This window comes from Ambystoma mexicanum, chromosome 2q (assembly GCF_040938575.1).
Source record: "Ambystoma mexicanum isolate Mex_15411 chromosome 2q, UKY_AmexF1_1, whole genome shotgun sequence".
NCBI classification, from domain to species: domain Eukaryota; kingdom Metazoa; phylum Chordata; class Amphibia; order Caudata; family Ambystomatidae; genus Ambystoma; species Ambystoma mexicanum.
The window spans coordinates 93130382-93147660 of NC_090924.1; positions in this window are offsets into that span (position 1 = coordinate 93130382).

Consider the following 17279-nt stretch of genomic DNA (forward strand, 5'->3'; position numbering starts at 1 on the left):
CCGTCACAAGGGAAGCCAGGCGGACACGGTACCTTGTATGTGGAGAGACAGCTCCGGCGGGGGCAGTTGTTCCTGGTGGTGGATGCAAGTCGGGGCTTTGCCAAGAGAAGAGATGCTCTCGTCGTCGAAGGAAAGTTGAAGATCGTTGCACCACCAGGGAAGAGACCAGCCACCGAGTGCTCCGTCACAAGGCACCACCTTTTGGTCGCGGTACGGGTTAGTGGCTATCCGGTTGCCGGGGTGCTCAGCACGGGAAATTCGACCACTTCGCCCTGGAAGCTAAGAAAATGCAAAGGGAGACTGGTTGTTCCCACCAGTCAGGGGAAGAAGACTCTCCAGCCGGGAGATCTCCTCTGTCGTTGGGAAGTGGTGAGTCGGTTCAGCAGGGCTCCACCGGAGGTGTCGTCGTTGCAGGTCGGCTCAACTTTACCCTCGTCGGATTCTTAGGTCCTGTGGCGACTTCTGAAGATCCAGTCCCAAAAGCCCTGCTTTTATGCAGGAAACCCCCATTCATTCAGCCTAGCTGTCAATCAAAACACGCTAATTGGTGAGCGGGGTGGCTCACCACTTGGGCCAATCACACAAGAGTGCGACTTGAGTTGGCAAGGCAACTCAGTCCAGGGTGCCTAAACCCCCTCCCACACCCCCTGTGGTACCCAGACAGAATGGCACCACTTTGGAGGGCCTCTGTGCAGAAGCCCGCCAAAAGTGGAACAAAGGGCTCAACCTTTGGTTTAGGAGTCACAGAGACGAACACAGACGCCATTTTAAAAACCGAGTTCTGGCAGAAAATACCAACCGATAGATTTATTTAAGATAAATAAACCGGTGGTATGTTAGAGACTAACGAGAAAAAGTATTAACCTCCAACAATGGGAAGAATCCCATAGGGTTATATTCGGGGTCGAATATAACAAGTAGTTTCCACTGCCACCAGCCAAAACTCGACGAGGGGGGACGGGACAGTGCCCCCTCGAATAACAGACCCAGGGGTAATCGAATTACCCCTACTAGTACATCCACAATAGGATGGTTTGTACTAGTTCTGTTAGTAAATTTAGGTCTAGTAAAGCCAATGGTGACTTTACATGCCCTGGGAGACAGTAGTCAGCCCCAGGGTATGGAGTCTATGGTGGGGATCCTCTAGGACGCCCCAGTGTTACGGCACGGAGGGTGCGGTGTAACTCACATAGTAAAACATATGAGACCCTATGGAGTAAAAGACGCCATAGCCCATAGAACACATTGCCATTCAAAGGAATTAACCACATTCATGTCCAAGAGTGGGAGAAAAAGAGTCTCACTCTTGGCAGGATGGAAAAAAACAAACTCCAAAAATCCAGCAAAGCTGCTGGGGGACTCACTAGGTTAGGAAATTCAGCCTAAACAGAGAATTCTTCCTAACACTTTCTGAATAAAAATGTATAAAAAAGATGTTCTCCTCCTTTCATTGGTTCTGGCTCACTCACCGCTACACTCGGTGGCTCTCGCATACTTGTGGCAAAACTTTACATCACGCCGATAGAATAATTTGCCAGCTGCCACTGGCGGCTGGTACATTTGAGTGCTAGGCGCCAGGCACAGACCCCTTGTTTCTATGCAAGGGGAAACATTAAAGCTTTTATCATAAAACATAGATCTTTCACCTTGCACACAGTGCGCACGTGCCCCTTAAGCAGCCTGATCATCATGGACATTGTGGTCAAGGCCAGCCCAGAGTGTGGCGCATCGGACGCTTTGTTGGGGAGCCTGGCTTGGGGGTGGGAGGGCTGTCAGCATGGCTCACAGGGTGGCCCCCAAAGTTTGTGTTACGCCATTTGGTACTAGCCACAAGAGGCTGGTGTGTTGGGCGAGGGAACAAGCTGCACATGGTTTTTGTGTGGTGGGTTAAAGGGCCACATGCCACAGGGGGTTGATGTGTGTGGGAGAGGAGAGGGATCCAATGGAAACATTCTATTTCCTATCAATTCAAATTTCAGTTTCCATCAACACATGCCCTTGACATCTGTTTTGTATTTGTATTTATTTGTTTATATAGCGCTTTACGAGGGTCACCTTTTGTGTGGTTTTGGGATTGTGGGGCAGCAGCAAGTCACACCCTCACTGGCCCTCCCCTGTTCTGCCTCTACTGACCTGCCTACATTTAGACTGGAACCGTTTATAAGCATGCATTTCGGCAGGGAAATAATAACTGGGCATAGATACCACACCTGATGGTATATAACAGCTGCAGTCCCGGTGGACTGCATGCTTTTTTCATACTTAATATCCTTCCGTCTTCCAGTAAAGATTGCTGAAATGTAATAATACAACAGAGAAAAACATATTTACTTCGAAAACATTGCAATTTTGCAATATGCTAAAACAGGTCACAGTACTTCAGCAGAGGTCACACAATCCTCCTTTAAGCATCAATCAGCTTTAAAGCTGTGAGTAAAGAGGAATGTTCATGGACACGACTTGTACATTGCATTGTACACGCTCTCCTTCCACATACATGAACCAGGTGCAATCCAATAGGGAGGACATGTGTTAGGATTTACCAAACCTTGTAATATGAAACAGTGATGAGCTGACGGCCCACTCCATGTGACAACCACTAGACATGGAGTGGATGGAGTTTCCTAATAAGGGGTCATTTATTTCTTTTTGTGTTGGTTGGCTTCTTCCATTGTGCATATCATATAAACAGAAGAAGATTGTGGGTCCGATTCATGGAATTATCTGCGAGGAAATTCGGGACTTTGTGTGCCAAATTACGTGCAAAATCCTGTTTGTCCATTCATGGAATCGAAACCGCAGCACCTTTTTGTACTTGGCGTGGACTTTGTGCTTGCTCGACACGTCACTGTGAGAGGCCGAGTCTGTTGCCTGATATACCACGCAGAGCGTGGGCGTGGCTTGTGCAGAGGGCAGGTTAGCGGACGGAACATGGAAAATGAGGAAGAACAAGGGAAAAGATTTTCAGAGTTTTACCCGAGTTACAAAGTATCGTACACATGTTATCGGTGTGCTGGTAACATTTATGGGGGACCCAGCGCTGGGTCCCAGAAATGCAGGCCTGCTTGCTGGGGACACCACGCACTGTTTGAAGGGTGCATCTATGTGTGCCTAGAGACGCAAGCAAAGGTGGCTGTTCTGGCTGTTTTTGCTTTGCGTGGGGGCGTGTCTGGGGCATTCCAGCCACGACTTGTACATACGTTTACTTTGCACAAACAATTGCATGAATATGCAGAGCATGCATTTTTTATTCTATGCACAGGCCCGTTCAGTGTCACTCTCAGCGCACAGCCTTTGTGGGATAAATGTGCACTTGTCCATGAATCAGGCCCTTAATCTTAACCTCTGGCATTGCTCTGGGGAACTCTGCAGACCATCTTTCTTCTGAGCCATTACAAAAGGGGAAACACCATATGAAAATTATGCTTGGTCCCACCTCAAAAAACGCCAGGCCAGCCCGAACTGCTTGATCACATTACTTCTGCACAAAACCACAAGCATCCTTAGACATGTTTCAGCCTTGTTGGGCCTTCTCAGTGAGGAGTAGCTTCTACAGCCTCATCGTATTTGTCCAGTGTTTTGTCATCTCCCACCCCAACCCCTGCTAGCTGCTGAAAGGGTGCACAGTGCCAGAACATGATCTCTCCATCTGTTGTTGCCTGTGATTTTATAAAAAAAAGTCTTCAGCTGAGCACAAGGCAAGGTCCTGCCCTTCACTAAATTTGGGAAATGACTGCACCTCCTTGCTGGGGGAAGAGCAAATGGTCAGTTTTCCACTCGTTCGTACTGGCCATTTCCGCTTTACCTCCTCTATGTCACTTGGACATGAGTTGGTCTAACCTACCCATTGGTCTCATCACTACTCTAGTTAGCTGTAAAGAGAGGCCTCCAAAAATGATTATTACTTTAAAATAACAATTGTGATGGATTGACATCTGGCAAGGGTGTGAAAGCCCTTGCATTTTTGATTTTCAATAAAAAATAAAATGGTGAATGTAATTCTATTTCAGAAAAGGTTTTCTTTTAATCAAATGCCCTTTACTAAAACTCCATGCCAAAGGGATAGTACACATGTGCCCTTGTGCATCAGTCTCCTGATATCTGCATCACCTGCCCGTCAGTGGCACTGGGCAGGTTTGAACGTCACATGAACCTTCTTGAGAGTTGATGTTACCAGAAGTCAGTGCACACAAATGTTGAATTTAACCTCTAGACCTCGGACCCAAAGTATTGTAATTGTGGCTTTATTAGTCTGGTAGCAGGGTAAAATGTAGAATAAGCAATGCCTTGTTTTGTTATGGTGACTGATAATAGCCCACAATTATTTCATATCATGCAAGTGTCAACCCTTTAAGCCCAAATCAGCTATGTGAAGGCTATGTAGATTCATGGTTAGCCTGGATGTCTCCACTTCAGCAAGCGAGACAAAAGGCAGGATGCTGTTCTCCTTTGAATTTCAGGGAAGAATGGTAACACTTCCCCTCAATCCTGGGAGCTCCCACCAGGAGATCTCTTCGGCACCATAACTCAAAGGGTCACAGACATAAGAAAGGTCCAACACCAGGGTGTTGCACACCAAGGAGGTTTCAGAGCTGCACGCTTGGGAAGGGGTTAGGGTGCGAGTAGCCAAAGGACACAGTGGGGAAACTGAGAAGGGTGTTTGCCATCTTGAGTTTCTGTGGGGATCTCCTTCTTTCCTGTCCACTCAGGTTCCTGTAGAACAAAGCACCTTGTACATGATGCATTATGACAAGGGTCACTTGTTACAGTGATAGGGATTAGATGCCTTACAGCAGGCTTGCTCCTGTCCAATCCCCTGTGACCTTTTACTTTTATAATCAAGGGGTCTCCCTCCTTGTTCTTTCCTGGAAACCAATAAGAATACATCTCTGGAACTCTGCTGGGAGTGTAGTTCATTCCAAAGCCCTCTGCCATAGAGGTGAAGATGGGTGTATCCAAGGCAGAGGAGAGCTCTGTTCCCTAAACATCCCTAAACATCCCTGGGGAACATTGGGGAGGACTGTTACGCTCACCTGATATCCACGGGGGTGCAACACGATACTGGATGGAGGTCTAAATGCTATCTCCGACCCCTCTCTGCTTGGTTATGTGCCAGACGTTGGGTAACGCCTATAACAGGAGAATGGAGGGTTAAGATACTGGTTCTGTGATGAGTGGACTCCCACCTCCCTCTGGTCCAAATCCCCTCCCTTGGGGTTATTGCTCACCTTAGGTTTTTTTGCGTTGAACTAGCCGTCCTGCGTCTCCGTTCAGGGGTGCGTGGTTGGTGCGGGCGTTCCCGACTCTGCTTGCTGTCTTCCAGGTGAGTTATAATGTCTTTTCCGTCTTTATTCTATCTCTTCCTTTCCCTCTGTTTTCTCTGTCTTCTCGGCGTCTTGCTCCACTACGCTGTTCCCTAACAATGTCTCTTTTTGTTTCCACAGGGATGGTTGCGATCTTGGAGTTGCCGCGTCAATGGCGAAGACCACAGTGAGTTATTGATGCGCGGAGCGCTTGGCTGTTTATTGGTGTTAATGGCTAACCTGTATTTTCTTCCCTTCTTTGTACAGGTTGCAGTGATGTTCCGGAGTGATGAGCGATCGAAGCGCTGCTTGCCCAGGTAAGTGCTTTGTTAATGCTGACCTTGTTCCTTCTCCCTTGCAGGTTGCGGTGAAACCCGCAGATGGGCGAGGTAAGAGAAGTGCAGGGTGCTGCCAGGACTCGCTGCTTGCCCAGGTAAGAATTGTTATTAATGCTGTCCTTGTGTCTTTACCTTTGCAGGTTGCGGCAAACTCCTGAGATGGGCGCGGTAAGCAAAGCGCAGGATGGATTCAAGACCGGTTACTTCACAGGTAAGTGTTCTTGCTTGCTAATGCTGTTCTTGTTCTTCCAGGTGATTAATGGAATCCAGATCTAGGGCTTCAGGATCGGACTGCCGGAGAAGCAGATGAGCAGGAGCTGGACACGGTGAGCCTTACGCTGCAGGAGTGCAGAATAACGCAAAGCGTGTTCTGCTGTTTGGGTGTGGTTTAAATAGCCCAGGTAAAGTAGTTCCAGGCCAAGTAGTTCCAGGCCCAGCCACACCCATAACACTAGACCGCATGGCTTGGTTCTAAATAACTGAGCTGTGTAATAGGCTTCCATGTTGGATAAAGGTCCAAAACTGGTATTTCTTTATTCCTGATAATGAGCCTGGCGCCAAAGGTGCCAGGACTGACTCCATGTATGTTTCTGATGGAGTTTTAAGGCCCTTGGGGCCAGTGTGAGGGGCATTAGCCCCACTGCAGCCAGGGGGCTGTTATACCTGCGGGGGTCAGGGACATGGATCGTGACAGGGCCTGATGTGCACCAAAGCTTGCTGCTCTGCCAGGTGAACTGGAGCTGGACTCCTCAATGGATGTGAAGGAACACCTCCAGCACTCATCCTTTCCATGGAGACCCTGGATTGGGCTCTTAGCCACCCAATAATCAAGGAACAGCTCTGGGCCCTGATTCCCACATTAAACTGCTTGTAGCCTACACAGACCCAGATAGTGCTGCTCTGTTCCAAGCTTCTTCATGTCACATGCCATTGCTGCTTAGACCACACAGTGTAATGGATCCAGTCAACTCATCAACCCAACACTGAAACACCACCTCTGGAAACTCCTATAACCCAAGCTCAATGTGGGTGAAACCCCATAGAATAAGGTGCTGCAAGGAACACAGGGTCTTGTATGCCCCCTTTTTGCACCTTTTCTTCAAAAGACAAACTTTTAGGTGACACTGCTGCAATGGTTTGCCGTGTCACCCCTGTTCAATTACCCAGAATGATTTTATTCAAAGGTTCAGAAGTTTTGTGTTTTCTTGCAGGGATGGGCTTTTGCTTGTGTTTTGTAGTTAGCTATTTACATTTTTGATTGTTTTATTAAAGTATGTATATTTTCATAGAACCTTAACTGGACAATCTTTTTCTTTTGCCCTATTGCTGTTTGGGTTGCTACTGTTATCACGTCACATCCCTCTTAGGAATATAGCCTTCCCTAGGCCCCTGTTACCACAAAAGGCAAAGGAGGTATTTCTCTCTACTATGCCTGTTTCACTTTTATGATTGGGACCAATTGCTCTTGGTTTATTGTAGTGTGAGGCTGAGTTGGCAGTTTAGTCATTACCATTTCCTGTACTTCTACAAAGCAGTTGTTCACATTTTTTTATTTAACATGGTTATCAGTTTACAAAGAAACGTTTTGCACACAAAATCACCCACATTGCATAATATACACGTTAACAATAAATAATAACACCCCAAGCCAAAACAAGGTTAAAAAAAAACATTGAATTATTGAAACTCTTTTCTCAATGTAGGAGTTTAAATACGTTTCATGGGTAATAAAATCAACGATTCACATTAACATGCTTGTGCCAAAGGATTAATTTGGGAATCCCATTCATACCTGTGTTCAACATCCAATATTATTGTTTAAAACCACTAAACTAACTTCATTTTTAAAATCTAAGTTAAGCAAGCGACAGACATAGCCAGAGATGGTCTGCTGCCAGACGGCTTCTGTATTAAGCAAACCACGTTGTTAAACAATGTGCTAAAATGCTGTATTCCTAACTGCTCTAAGCCTGGACATTAAATAACAACGTGCCTTAAATTCAACTGTAGTCCTGATGCTTCAAAATGTACACAAATATGCTTCAAATATTCACCCCTGCTTCTAATGTAGTTCATTCCTCTGGTGGGTAACAGGTTAAGACTGAATCTTAAAAACTGTGCCCACCTAATTGAATTCGGTATGGATGTCAGGTATTTCGGAATGGTGCTGTGACCCCATAAATCCCACTTTAAATGACTATATAATTTATAATTTAGAACACTATCCCTAGTATCATTCCAGTCCTCAATAAGTAACCTTCATTTAAACTCCATCGGGTTCTTAACCAAAAGCGTTTGAGTAGTCATGCAGCCTGCCATAATGTTTTCAACGGTTTGCCTAACATGATATATCAAATGCACACTCTTGTCTCTTCAGGTTAAATTATCACCAAGAGGAGGACATTTCGGGATGTTATTGATGAGGAAAGACATTTTTTGGATTAAAGAATTGGAAGCCCTGGATCCCAGGCGGGTGAACATGGAATTGTTACCATTCCTTTAGGATAGGCCTGCGTGGACTTGATAATTGTATCTAAACTTACTTTCACATAAATTTAGGAACATATTAAAATGTTCTCCTAGCATGGGTAGAAGTTCAACTGAACCCCCATGAGAACTGATCCCGCAGTTTAGAGATTGGTAACTATGATGCGTGGTAGAATACAGATTGAGGAATCAAGTGGATACTTTGGTTAACATGGTAGAGTGAAGATCTAAGAAATAATTATTAGTGATAGACCTGGTTTACAGATAGACAGACATGAGAAAGAATTTGGGGATCCTATTGGGTTAGGCATCACATTTGCACGTTATGATTTTGGGGCAAATTAACTTCTTTGTGTATCTATATTTGGGGCATGAATATTCTTATTTACTGGGGATACGCTATGATGTTAACTGTATGGCTGTGTGGCATTAATAACAAGGTATGTTTACATCATCATGCAACGTCGACGTAAGGTGGCGATGTTGGACTACCTAATGAAGGCATATTCGAATGGAGAATGCTGGTTCATCAGTTGTGGAAGATTGTATTCGATAAGAGCATGGTAGTAGGAGATAAAGGGCAATAATGTAGGGAAGGGGTGACTTTAGTTTGGTAGGGAAAGTTTGGGACTGTATGTGGTAATTAGTTCTTTGGTTTATTTTAGTTACTTAGTGGATTGGTATCTATCTGACATATTAAAAGAAGAGAGGGTGATACAATAAAGAGGAGAGCACTGGAAAACTTTGAGTAAGTCTTTTGTGAGTTGGAATATTGTTTAACAACTGATTGTGGATATCAGAAGGAATTGAGGAGAATGGTAATTAGAATATATATATTTTAGGAGAAGATTAGAGGAGGAATTTTAACACAGAATTGAGAAAGATTAGTATAAATGAATAGAGTTTGTTTCATAAATTGAATGATTGATTAGATGGTAATTCCCAATGTTGTAATACTTTATCAGGAAAATAGGACATGCACTCCTGAAGAAGGGACATCAATCCAGAAATGCATGGAGTGATTCTGAGAATACGCTTATAATACACGTCTGGACACTTTGTTATGAAAAATAAATGGGGAATAATTTAATTGACAAATACATTCAACACTTATCTTTATATATAAAGCTGAATGTATGTGTGTGTATGTTGGTCCGGCGATACAAATCGACACCGTTGAGCCCACATCTACCAAATTATGCATGGATTCCTTTTTTGTCTGGGTCAAGATCGTAGTCTATGTTTGGATGCAAAAATCTTTTATGCAACAAAACTATTTGGATATGTGTGTATGCTTGTCCGGCTATACAAATCCACACCATTGAACCCACTGCTAGGAAATGTTGCATGGGTTCCTCATTTGTCTGGGGCAAGATTGTGATCTGTGTTTGGATGCAAAAAATCTCTGGCGTAGACACCCTCATTTACTGATGCTCACCCTGATTCAATACAGTATGTACTAGAAGGAGGCAACATTTGGAAAAGTGTCTGAAGCAAAATGTTCGATGTGTTGGTTATTCCTTTACAAAGTATTACTACTGTATACAGTTTGAAAGTGTTTATCAAAACATTTTTAAAGGGAATTAAAAAAAGCATTTAAAATGTTTTTATCACGCCCCTTCAAATATGGGACATGGCAAGGTTACAGTTTACTTAAGTTCATTCACAAGAAGAGAGAGCAATCAATCAATCTTTCTTGGACATTTTCTCAAATTTGCTGAAGCCATTAAGTGACTGAAACATGCCACACAAAAAACGAACATCACTTTGGAAAGGCTCCATCTGATGCTAAGCGCAAATCAATATCAAGAGCTTCTGAAACACGACAACAAACAGCAGCATGAATTGCCGACCAGAGGACAAGAGCAAAATCCTCCAAGGCAAATGAGATGCCTGCAAACTGAAGCAAGGCTTGCTCACATGAGGACAAGAGCAACATCCTCCAGGGCAAATGAGACACCAGAGCAAACTGAAGCAAGACTTACCGACAAGAGGACAAGAGCAACATCCTCCAGGGCACATGAGACACCACTCGACCAGGACATGGGCAACGCCGCGTACTCCAGCTAGTTCATTAAAATGTTTGATTATTATGTAAACATATGCTAAAATCTTTTTGAAGGGCCTAATACCCATGTGCTGAGGATTACATTTTACAGGTGCATAACGTAAGAAAACATCTACTTATTAAATACGTATTCAACTAAAAGTTTAGTAAAACTCCCCAAAAATGTATTGGGTTCTCTCAGCCGGGTCCTGGTAGTAAGATTAGCAATGTTTCTAAATTACGACAACAACGAGATCAGGCAGTCTCACTTCTTGAGAATGGTCAGTGTTTATCTTATAAATAAATAGAAAACGACATGACAAGAGGAGTGGTGATTAATCTTGCAAAAACTCTAGCAGTTGAATGTCGATTTAAAGAAAAACATGTTTATAATTTTCCTCAACCTAAAGTTATCTAACTTTGAGAAATCAAGGATCCATCTAGATTGTTCCAAACAGAGGTCCATTTTTTAGAAGATTGGGCATCTCCCATCAGTCTTTCCAGTTTACCCTTACAAAGAGAGACTGCTCTAACACTGCATTCTTCATACTTAATGAATTAGTGTGAGTGAAGGAGAGAAACATGGTATACTTTCTAAGTAGTTATCACCCTGGCTTGTGATGTTGTTGACAAGAGCTATTTCAGAGAAAAGCTCTAGAAACAGGGGATGTATAATATAACGCTGAATGTGTTAAAGGCAATTTATCCGGGTCCTTGGACCAAGATGTATTTTTGAAAAAGTATTGCAAACCAACGTAATACCACAGATAAATGATACTCCATTTTACCCACCTTCTTAGGAAATCTTAATGCCTCACTTCACTTAAACATAAAGAAATGCTGTTTAACGAAAATAGGAACAGCCTAAATCCTGACCATGAAATATGGCGTTGACTTTACTCTGATCTTGCAGACACCACAAAGGGGCAGAGCCCAACAGATGAAATAATTCACAAGGGATGAATCTAGTCTTCAGGATATGTCTATCATTGTGGTAGGAGCTGGTGTTAGAGGTGACCACAAGAAGCTTAGAATTCTAGCCTCCAATTATTTCATAGAGTACCATGATGAGAAAGAGATAAGGCTTGGTAACTTAATAATAAAGGCCAACTGGCATTTCCATTCTGGATTGGCAGAAATCGCCCAACAATCTGAAAAGATGTGAATCAATACTTTTCAAAATGCCGGAGGCAGTACCAGTCTCTCTGGAGGGGTTTAGCACATGATACCCTATCATTGGATGGCCTGTCTTAGTATTCCAATAGCATGCAAGAAAGATATCCATCACAAACACAAACCTCAGTCCAACCTGCATGACATGAAACCTGATTCGGCCTTATGAAAACAACAACAAAGGAAAAGAGGAAAAAACAAGCAAAAAATATTGTCAGTCAATGAGAAAATCCAAATTTGAGATGGCATGAACATCTAAAGTTGCCCTAATGAAATCCCCTTAGAGAGGTTCAAACCCAGCTTTCAAGGCTACTCTGTTTGTCAGGGCAAGAGTTCAAACCTTAAATCATTCAGACAATACTAGGTTGGGTACAGATATGAAGGCTAAGGCATATGTGAACAGTTCTAAAAACTATAATTGTTCATCTTTATAATTACCACACTTCAATTCTACAAAGCCCTGCGGCTGATTCTCCAGCGCCCAGGAAAGTTGAATGTCCAAATGCGGCGCTTCTGTGATGCCCCTTGTTGTGCTCCTTTTCTCTAACTGAGTGTCCCTTCGTTTAAGATGGAAAATGTATTTTATGTTGTTGATCAGATTAGTAAGTATTTTGTGAAAAAGCACTGAAGGTGAGATTCTAGCCCAACACTTAGACTGCTCCCTTTTCCAAGTTGAGTGTTCAAACTGCTGCATTACAAATACCATGATCATAAACCACATACATGTGCACATAAGCTTACGCACTGAAAGGTGCCTCACCCTACATCACAATGGTGTTGGTGCTATCTTGAGGCATTCAGTGCTGTTCCACAGGACAGGAGATAATGCAATAGTGTTGGCAGTACCAAAATCTTGCGAATGGGAAGTGTGGTTTACATCTGCCACGGTATGCAGTTGTTTCCATCTACACAACATAAAAAGTGGTATGTTTGAACATGCCAAATTGATTGCTGCAGTAAATAGATAGGGGGTGAGAGTATGAAGAGGGCGATAAGTGGTGAGGGGGCTGTTAGGTAGAGGGCAGGAGGGCCCCCCCCTTAAACAAAAGAAAAAAAGTAAAAATGCAGGGATCTATTTTCCATTACTAAACGCATCACTTTTCATTTTGTGGAGATGAAACTAGAACAAACCTCTAGTACCATATCGTGGAAAAATTGGGGAGGCGCAGGTGGTTTGCCTTCATGTCTATTGGCTATCGGGAAACATGTCTGTTAGAGACTGTTCACCAATACAAGGGCTCTCGTATTCCAGAAAATTGTGGACCATGTGTCGGACATGTTTCAAATTTCTATGATAAGTTCTGTATATCCTGAATCAAATGTGCTAGGTCTGATGCTCAGGCATGTATTTCTCCAGTCTCCCTTTCCTTTTATGTTGGCTGAAGGTTCAGCATGTGTCCTATTTTATTTATTTTTTTATTTTGCATTTTTAAAGCGCTCACACAGCCCACGGGCATCGAGGCGCTGTTACAGGAATGTTTATTTTTTTTTCAGTTGCGTAATTGTTTTTTTTTGTCTTAGTTGCGTATTTATAACGCGCTTAAACACCCAGAGGTTTTTAAGCACGGACCGGGGATCGAACCTGTGTTGCTTCGTGTTGTCTTGCTTCCAAGGCGCACACGTTGCCGTTAAGCTATCCTCCCGGGACAATATTTAATAAATGTGTTTTATATATCGTCTTCCTATATTACCAGTATCAGAAATATAGCTGACTTAGGACTGTTCCTCAGTTAGACAAACCTCATTACTGCCCAGTGTTATGCTACATGTCAACATCGAGTTGGAAAAACAAAGAGATAAATTGTTTGACAATTCCATATTAAGACCACCCAAAGGGGACACAGACCACATGATCCACTTTCAAATTCAGTAGAAAGTGTCAAACATTCAAAGATGAAAACCTAAAAGTTCTATTAGCGAAGCAAGTGCCATTGTCAAATGAAATAGAGCTAAAACATGCTTGGCAGTTTAATAGTAAGGATAAAATATGAGCTGCATCCATTAAAACAAGCATCAGCAAAGCCAATAGTTCTAGCTTAAGGAGATTTGCTCCATAGTGTGTTGTACATATGGCTGGGGATGTGTGGTTTAGGATATGGTTTGTGTGTTAGTACTTATTTTGGTTTTAGAAGTGCTTTTTACAAACCTGTGGTGGTTGCAAGAGAGGTTGTTTGCATGGTTAGAGTGTTGTATAATAGGTTATCATTGATGCTATATATGGAAATGCTCCAATATGCCCAGTGAGTTTCATAATATAAGGCCAGGTTCTCCCACATACCCCTGATATAAGCAGTGAAAGGCCGGCTGGATGTTGTGTGTCTATTTATGCCAGATAGAGGCATGATTTGCTTAGCTCCCTATACTACACAGCAGATATTGCCATCACAAAATCAGATCCAAGCACCATCTGGCAAGAACAACCTCCTGGACCATGAGATCTATCACTTTTTCCAGCAGACACATGTCAGGGCATCTTTTTAAAATCCGGTATGAGAACTCCGAGTCACCAGCTAGCTATGATATGATATGGCATTTATAACACGTCTGTACACAAGTGTTTCTGGGGGAATATACCTTTGTGTGTAACACCACTTTGCATTGCCCTAGATGGTGAGTGGGATGTTCTAGGGTGTTGCACCTGTACAGGATATGGATGTTGTTCCCAATACCACCAAAATCCTTATGTATATATCGAAACACCAGTGTGAGTGAAGCGTGCCTCCACTTGGAGAGTTGAGGTGCTCTCCAAGAAACCTTTGCGTGAGACACAATCACTCACAAATACACTTATACAGAATGGTGTTTCAAATGATTTCCTTATTTTTTTTATATATCGAAATCAGAAACAAGAAATGCTTACGGCATAACTACAGTACACATACATGCACGATATGGTTAGGATGAAGGTGTCACTGCGTAAATACCACCTTCCCGCTTTCAATTCCCTTGCAGCTTCAGGCTCTGCATCCCATCCCAGGACTACAACTCCCACAGCCCTTTTCGGAGTCTTCATCATGTTATACACAGTAATCTCTGCCGCTTGTGTTTCTAAGGAGATTGATACATAAATCATGCTGATAAACTTGTGTGAGCCTATTACTTTTTACACATTTTAAAAACATATCACACAGTAGATCTTAGAGTTGTTTTGGCACACTATCTGAGAGGCTTGGCTCAGGGTCTGTTACAGGGTACTTTTTTGTCAGTGCCTCATACTTAATCGCAAGTTCTTCTAAAAAAATATTTAAATTACAATGTTGGTAGCAAACAAACAAAATGCATGCCTATTCAGAGGCTTCTCTATGGCCACAGGGGTTGCCACCAGGCTCGATGGGGATGTCTTGTAACCACTGTTTACTTGGGGATTGCATTTACATCTCCAGAAAGAGAATCCTTTATAGACCACACTTGCCTCAATTCAGAATCATGGTTTAGATTGAGTGACTTCAAGGTGGTGGGGAGGACTGGGCGCAATCAAGACCCTTTGGTGACCAAGTTGGATTTTTGGGAACTCCCCAGGATGGTCATTAAACAGGTCAGGAATAAGGCAGAAGAGGCCTTTAAAGTTGCTGCAACATAAAGAACCATTGGGTGGAGTGTGGAACGTGATAGGACCCTATCAATTGAGTTGATTAGAGCAACTCTTCCTTGCTTTGAAACAATCTAAGGTAATAGTACCCATCGAAGATAGATATTGTCAGCCTGCAGGCCCTTTTTTCATCCTTGGGCAATGCCTGTTCTAGACCCCTTGAAATGATCAATAGTGTAGGTGGGAGCAAAGGCAAGAGTCGCAAGAAATCAAAAGGTTGGTTTAATGTAGATTATAGACAACATGCCAAAGGGGAGTTGGACAAGGCCAGTAAGGGCGCAAATGACCCACCAGTAGTTAGGGAAAGCAGTAAGCATCCCATTACCGTCACAAAGAATGTCTACATACAGGTCAATGAGCTTTCAGAGGCTGAAGTAGGAGAGGATCAAATGCGTTTTTGTGGCTTTATAACCACAAGTATGAGGCCTTGCAAGTTTGTTGATAATGGGTTCAATGAGGTTAGTTAGTTCACACATTTTGCCTCCCTGTACGAAGATGCGGACCTGGGGAGGGAGGGTTGGTACGCTTGATGTTGGCATTGGTTGATTTTGGGTAGTGTGGAACACATCTTGATTGAATACTTTCTAACATGATGAATGTTTTAAGGCGATTTCAAGATGGGCAGCTCATTCCATTAGTCTTGTTTGCAGACAATGCAGTCATTTTCGCCAAAGCCGAAATGTCGGTTACTAGGTTGCCTGGCAACATTACTAGGTTTGCCAAAGACCATGGCCTGATTATCAATTTGGATAAATTGATAGTAATGTTTTTGGGGCAAAGAAAAATCCAAAGTGAAGGTATAAGGTAAATCCTTCGACCTTAGAGGGAGTTGAGCCATTTTAATATGCTGCTGTCCGGCTTTCAGATAACCCTTGGGAGATAAATGCAAAGACCAAAATAAAACACTGCTCAGCTGAAATCCTGTCCTTATACAGGAAAATGGGTAGTACATACTCTGAGCTTAAAGAAAGATTTATATTGCGAAAACATCTGCCGAGTTATGTACGGGCCGATGTTTTTGGTCTTGTGTGTGGGCAAGGGCTTTGTGGGAATTGATAATGTGTTTTTTCAAAAGCTTTTGGGGACTTCCGAACTCCTTAGCCAATATCATCGTACACAATGAGGCCCAAGTAAATTGGATTTTGCACAAGCTGCTTCAGTGGGAAATATGGCTTGGAATAACAACATGAGGTTAGGAGAATGGCCGCTCTTGTGAAGAGACATTGTAGAAGAACTGCTGGTATCTCACCATCTTCATCCGATTCCATGGTTTCGTGATATGAGGAAGGTCATGTGGAAAATTGGAAAGGTGATCTGGTTTGTCAGGCCTTCGCACAACCCAGCAGCGGGCAAAGAAATGTTAAGATCAATCAAAGCCTGAGCGGTGGGAAACCCGATGGTAGGATGCAATACCGAAGGCCTTCGTAAAAAAGATATGTAGAACAAAAGTCGTGGAGAGGCATCTCTGATTCCTGAGCCTAATCCTGCACAAGTTACGTAAGAAATTGATCACCCATCTCAGGTTAAAAAAATGTAAACTAAAAGGTAACATGTCAATGGGTAGGTTATACACATGTGTCGGAGAAGTGAACCTGTGCCCTGGAGATGGCTGAAGATATCACTCATACCTCTTCTTTTGCTTCTACTAGAGTGAATTAAGGAAGTGTTGGTTGGTTTGAGTAATCCGGCGGGGCAAATAATTCAATTTTAGAGAAGCCTTTTTTAAATTAAATCTGGAAAACCAATCATATCTCTACCACCTTGCTACATATCCGGAAAAGGCTGTTGCAAACAGGGATAGATTTATTTAATACAATGTTGGACCGTTTTAGTGGGTCTTGATTTTAGTGAATGATGCCTTTTAAACTTGATTATTTATGTGTGTCAGGTCTCCTGTTAGTGTTTGGGGCCTCCTTTGCATTTTCTGTTTGTCTTATCTCGCTATACGTGCTTGTATTATTGCAATATTTTCATTTCCTTTTTATGCCATTTCTCCTGTATGTTATATGGATGTTTATATTGAAAATAAACCTAATGAGAGTGACGGGTACTGCCATGACATGCCTTTTACAGGACCTCACATTATATGACAGGTGTCACTGTCAATTAGCCGGGAACCACTGGATTATCATATGCCCAGGAAACCCCTTAGTCCTGCATTCCACAGGTAACTGGGCATATGTGCAGGCAGTTGCTACATACATAGAAATGTCCGTGATCGACATCAAACAAAGAGAAGTGCCTCAGCTGGAAGGCATTTCCAAATATCTTCAGAGGTTTGGAAATTACAGTAACCAGTACAGAAGTTGCAGAGTTAAACAACTTTAAACAACTATAAAGGC